The sequence below is a fragment of the Labrus bergylta genome, chromosome 3, assembly GCF_963930695.1.
Source record: "Labrus bergylta chromosome 3, fLabBer1.1, whole genome shotgun sequence".
NCBI classification, from domain to species: domain Eukaryota; kingdom Metazoa; phylum Chordata; class Actinopteri; order Labriformes; family Labridae; genus Labrus; species Labrus bergylta.
The window spans coordinates 5008041-5014597 of NC_089197.1; the positions used below are offsets into that span (position 1 = coordinate 5008041).

A 6557-nucleotide genomic window follows, 5' to 3' on the forward strand; every position below is an offset into this window, starting at 1 on the left:
TCGTCTAACTGTCCTCAGGTTTGATGTAATGCCTATTCATTGCATATTTGTTTGAAATGTTTAATGTCTGAGATAATTCTACATACAAATATTGACATGGTGATGTTCATATGATCAAGTTCTTATTTAATGAATCAAATTAATGAATAAACTTCGGAGGCAGGTTAGATATTAGGCCCTGCCCCCTCGTAAAGTGAATAAAATAGCCTGTCGCCACAAACTTCTCTTAAGTTTTGGTCCTCTTACTCTCTTGTTTTATTTTTCACTTCTCTTGTTGCTTCTAGTGCACAACTGTCCTCTTGTTTTTGACTTAGTCGTTTTTGTTTCGGACCACTTTGCTTTCTTCAAGTTTTGCTGCCGCAAAACTCTTTCAATTTAAACTCGGAATCTCAGAACCTGCAGACCTCGTTAATTAATCACCACTGTTTTTCCGGGGCACGCATCCTCAGGTTTTTCCTACGACCTAAGATACGCGCCGCTTTTTTTCCTTTTTTTTGAAGTTTTGATCATTCGTCTTCCAGAACATTATTTTCACTATTCTCACCCTGACCAGAAGTGACCATCTAAATCAAGTGAAGATCAACGATCGTTCAATCCTGACGAACGTTAAAAAGACTCTTTGAGCCGCTGAGAAACGGACCCACGGACGACTGTTGGACCGCTGTGCTTTTTTTCACTCACTCTCATCATCAACTCCGACCAGACCTGCTACGGCGGTCATCGTGGACCACCGGCATCCTTGATTCGAAAGAACTCGACGGGGAGCCTTGGTATCATTCGGCGGAGTTCAATTGAACACCACGTAAGAAGCGTTACGATTATGAGAGGAGTGTGATGAGTCAAGCTTGTAGTATCCGAATCAAAGGCTCAAATCAACTTTCCGTCAGTGCTGTAAACTGTACGCTCAAGCTAATATGCTGGCATGCACATTTATAATATGTCCAAACACAATGTTAAACAGTTTTTTAAAGCTTACTGTTCTCCACTGTACACTGCTCACATGTGGTGCACTTACAGCAAAACTAAAATGAGAAAGTTTGCATATAATGATGCATTTAGAATATTTCTCAAATTACTAAGATGGACTAGTTTAAGTCAAATGTTTGTTTCTAATAATGTCTCCACATTTCATGCTGTGTTGAGAAATGTTATGAATACATTTATGTGTCTATGAATTGATTCAGAAAATGTAAAATCATAATGTCTATCACTCAGCCCACACTAAGTGACACAAGTTGTTTGTCCTTTTTCTGGAAACACTGGTGCAAATGTCTCTGTATTTTAATTACTGACAATCTGTGAACTGTCGTGATTATATCCCTTTGTTGATTTCCTGTATTTATATTTATTTTCCTACTATAATGATTTTGACCTATGGGTCTGAAATGTTATTTTGAACATCACTAGATCAAGGACACTTTGAGTTTGTTTGTATAGACTTTATGCTTAAAAAACTCAATTATTTATGTCTATAATGTTTGATGAAATTATCATCTTGTACCGGTTTTCTGTCATGAACTCTGTCATATTTATTGAAACCCATAAGTCAAACCCAATCATTACAAGCATGTTTATAGTCCATGGTGAAGACCAAGTGACAACCTCCGGTCTTAAAAAAATGCCAAAGTACAAGTTACCATCACAATGAACACCAGCTACGAGAGTGGAAATGATGTATAAGGAGAGCGCCGCAGTATTGAGCAGAACGTCACAGTGTCTGTTTGTGGACCGCTCTCTCCACAGAGTCACATGTTACCATCACTTCATTCAGAACCGGGATTTGAAGACGGCTGTCCTACTGACACGCAGTACTGAGTAGAGCCACACAGCTGGATACAAAGCGGGCTACTGTTAATTACTGTAAATGCATATCCCTCGTGTTTGGGGCTGTGGTGTGTTTGTGATCCATGGAACTCAACACCTAGTCCAAACAGCAACTTTAAACTATTGATGATGTGTCAGTACTGAAATGTTGCAAACCATAAACGTCACTGTCTTGACTTTTCTGTCCATTTCAGGGTGCAGGAATGGCTTCCCGAGTGGACGATGTCATGCGTCTGTGCTGTGAACTATTAGGACATAAGGAGTTCAAGGTGAAGGCAAAAAACTCCTTCAAATGTGCAGGGGCTCTAGGAGCAGCTGTGCTTTTATGCGGGCTTGTGGCTGGACGTGTGGGGGTCGTTGGTAAGAAAAAAACAACTCATTGGTTCTGAAGTTTCACGAAACTTTCTGATGAACCTCCAATACAGGCACCACCAATGCTTCCTTTTAATGGTGGGCGTAATGTTGGGACCACACGGTTCCAGCATTACACTGATTTGACATATATTGAAGGAGGTATAGTTCAAGAGGTGTAAAATCTTCAAATATAAATTGAGTGTTATTACGAATTTTCATGAATTCATACAGTTTGGTAACTTTGTGAATGTACCATTTAAATCTGTCTTGAGAGTAACTCTTCTCCTAGGTTGAGTAGCTGTCACCATATATGTAAAACATCTTGCACAGCATCAGAGTTATATTTGGATTGGAGACAAGTGTATGTAACAAGCTGAAAAGGAAACAAGGTTTGCTGAGAATGAAATGTCTGACATTTACGAGTCAAGGTGATGTCTTCTTTCTGACCTTATAGAGATGTACCAATATGGGCATGAATTTGAAGGCTGTACCTTCCAGTAGAATATAAGCAAGTTTATTCACATAGAAACTTTGTCAGTACTGTGTCAACGATTTGTGTTCTTTTGTTATTGTATGACCTCGGCTGATTAAACTGTAAAATAATCCACAGTCTGTTTCACGATTTCATCATTGGATTTATACAGCAGCAACAACCCCCATCTATCATTTAGCTTCTGTCAACAGCAAGGAGAGGTGGAGGAGCAGCTTATCTTTGACCCAGACACGTTTTAGAGGGTACAATTAATATCCAGGTCCAGAGAAGCTGCTAATGGTAAATGGACTTGAAAGTGTAGAGCGCTTTTCTTGTCTCTTGACTTCTCATTCATACGCCGCTGACAAAGCAGCTGGAGCAACTTGGGGTTGTGGCTGTGTAGTGTTATTAATTTATTTAGATATTAATATCCTAATTATTCCTCGGGGCACCACTTCCTGTTAAGGGAAGAAAATAAACTTTAACTTTATTAGTTAATTAATCAATCAATCTCATATCAGAATGTCACTAAGTTCTCTCGGATCACTTCAATCATTAAATAAACACAGACAAAGTTTTAAATAATTACGTATGAATTTATTACAGGAATTGTGAACAATAATGCAGATTAATAAAGTAAATGTCAAATATTATAATTTGTATGACTTGAATAACAAAGTTATTGAAATGATATCGTTTGATTCTAATTTACCTATTATGGTCATCATGGTGAAAGTAACAAATGAATAATAAAGTTTGCAAAAATTAACTCACTTGCAATAAGACTTGCTGGACAATTCTAGTTATCTCTAGTCAGATAAAAATTAGTTGTTTACAAAAGAGGATGAATCCAAAAACACACCGGTTGATTGGAGACTGTAAATTGCCCGAGGAGTGAGTGTGAGTGGAGTTTCTGTTTGTCAGCTCTGTGACTGACTGGTTTCTCCTTCACTCGACTCCTTTTAGTCCGCTGCTCAGAAGTGTTTTCAGTTTTATCGGACGCTTCATTTGAAGAACCCTGAACCTGTAACTGACCTCCTCCTCCTCCTCCTCCTCCTCCTCCTCCTCCTCCTCTGACTCTTCCAGGTGGACTAGTCGGCGGTCTGTTGGGCATCTGGCGCACCAGGAGGAAGTTCAAACCTCTGCCTCAGATCCTGATGGAGCTGACTCCAGCCCAGCAGCAGAAGCTCTATAACGACGTCTTGGCCGTCATAGGAAACCTGCACTGGACTGATGCAGCTCATCTCATCGCCCTGGTGAAGGGCGATGCAACGCTCAAGCAGAAGGTCACCGCTGCGTTACTAAACTACGTCAGCAAGGAGCTCAGGGCGGAGGTGCGCAATCGTTAATGAGGCATCAATGCTCATGTACCTTTAAAGGCAGAATGTGCAACATTTTACACATAAATATTGCAGAAATCCAGTAAATCCTCTGAAAATAACTCTGAGTCATGACCGTCTGCTATGAGTGTGACACCCGAGTCCCGCTGACGTATCTACATCGTCTACAGCGTGTTTACATGGACGGGACGGCCTTGCATATAAAAGCTGTTTAAGTGAATCACAGTGAATCACTCAAATGAGGCTTCTCACAGAGGTGCAGGCCCAAGTCCATTGTTTGACTGTCCTAAGCCTGCGTGGCCCAACACACAACTGGAGAAGGTTTGGAGGTGTGTCACTGGAGGAGAGCGGAGGTTTCATAATAGCGGGAGTGTCACCAAACAGCAGTTTTTTGTTTTGGTTTCAGGCTGGTGTTTAAGGGCGACATTTACTTGAATTAAAAAGTTGTGCATTCTGCCTTTAAGCCAAACAGAAGAACAGTACTTAAAACAAATATAATTATTATATACTCAATCAAAAGAAAAATGTAAATCATGAATGTTTATCTTTGGTGGCTGAGCCAATCAGAGCAGAGAGCCTTCAGAGCGTCTGATGTCATAACAAGAAGGGAATCATCACTCAATCATTTACATCCTCTCTGCTTTTTTAAAACAAGTTTTTAAAAAAGTGACTGGGAAATCATTTATTCTTTATTATGATATAATCTCTTTTTCTCACGCTTGGAATCAGGGTGTTTTTTCTGTACCTCCATTTTATATCTTCAGCCTAAATAATTAAATCAAGTGTTGAAGCTATTGTGCTTTTGAGTCATTATTTGCTCGTGTAAAGTTTTCAAGGATTGTAAAGTAAGTGTGGCAGCATTTTGGAGCTTCAAAGCATACACAGATTTTCAAATGGACTTTTTTTTAGGGAGCTTTTCACAATTTCAATTTGAGAAAGAGGAAAGTGAACAGAGTCAGAAATAAGGGAGAGACGATTGGTGAACGACGTGGAAAAGGAGCCACAGGCCGGATCTGAACCCGGGCCGTCTGTCTGGAGGACCGCAGCCTCTGTACATGGGGGGGCGCTTGTGTTGCGTTCAAGACCACACTAACTGAGACCAAGACATACCCGAGACCAGAGTGCTCCGAGACAAGACCAAGACATAAAGGGAGCGAGGCTGGGTCAATACCAAGACCATAAATATCAATGAAAAATCATCTTGTGTTTCGGGCATGTCTCTCATTTAGACTGTAACAAATGGGATAGTTTTGGACGTTACTGGGGTAAAATTACAAATGAATTGAAGTCATTTGTTCTTTTAGAAATAGGTGTTCTCCTTCTTATCACAATGATGACATGGAAAAATAACCTTAGTGATGGTCATGACAGGGCTTGATTTAAAGTCCGGAGGCCGCCCAGTCTGAGATCGAGTCAAGACCAATTAAAAATGCTTTAGATTCAGAGACGAGTCCTTCAAAAAGTGAAACCAAGACTGATTTCCAGTACTACAACACTCAAGGGCACGCACCAACCACTAGGCCACTGGCTCCCCACACATGTACTTCTGATGAACTTCCAGACTTAAACAGGTTTGGTCTTGTTCATAAAAATAACAAACCCGTCTTGAATCTCCTGCTCTCAGTTTGAGTGTTTGAAGAGAAACTTCAGATTTATGAGACAGAAAGTAACACTTGTGTCTCTTTAGTCCAAAGCAGGAAGCATACATTTAAAACCTAAACCTCAAAAGTACAAACCAATCAACAAATGGATGAAACAAGCAATCAAAACCTGTGTGGAGCTTTACATTAATAAAACAGAAATTCACAGTGTCTTTGTCCCCTCATGCTGTTTTTTTAGGATTTTGATGACCTGTATGTTTTTGAATGACCATCCAGACTCTTCATGAATGTGTTTATTCTCCACCCGTCTTTGTAACCCAAGACATTGGAACTCAATCAGGGCTCATGTTGAACAAATGTGAGGGTACAACAGTGCAAAGGTTACTGTCACCAGTCAAAGCTCTTTAGGTAAAAAAGGTGAAAAAGTCTCACAAAAAACAAACAAAATGGCCCTGATCTGTTTTATGTTATTCAGAGAAACGAACTGCATCTTTGTCAGCTATTTGCAACCATAAGACATGTCAACAGTGATGCAGTTTTTAATTTTGGTTACCTCAAACAGGCGTAAATCAAATGTAATGATTCCTGAGTGTGTTTGAGTATTTTCACAAGATGAACAGGTTATTTTTCAGGTCACCACGACATAAGGTGACCATATTTTCAAACCTCCAAATCACAACACTTTAACTTGACACAAACCCCCGTGTATCAATCCACTACCTCCATCCTGTACCCACCGTTTGTGTTTGCTCATTTTAATAAGACTTAGTACTTCAACATGTCCACGGCGGGTGACACACAGAATATTCATCGTCTGGTACTTTTCAAAGGAAGCTGTCCCTCTCTTGGAGCTCTTTAGGAAACACCTTTTCAGCATGACAGCTAGCTTACCTGTCATTACACAGCAGGTCTTGTTAGCATGATAAGCTAGGATAGCTGAGCAACAGCTGTAACCCCGGCAGTTCT

General features: G+C 40.1%; 1 long non-coding RNA gene across 1 annotated transcript; it reads left to right on the top strand.

Moving 5' to 3' along the window:
• Positions 1 to 218: 218 nt before the first annotated feature.
• LOC109975087 (uncharacterized) lies at positions 219 to 2136 on the top strand. The gene is made up of 3 exons (XR_010665939.1): positions 219 to 348; positions 394 to 802; positions 2019 to 2136. It is a non-coding gene; the product is annotated as an uncharacterized lncRNA (long non-coding RNA).
• The last annotated feature ends 4421 nt before the right edge of the window (positions 2137 to 6557 follow it).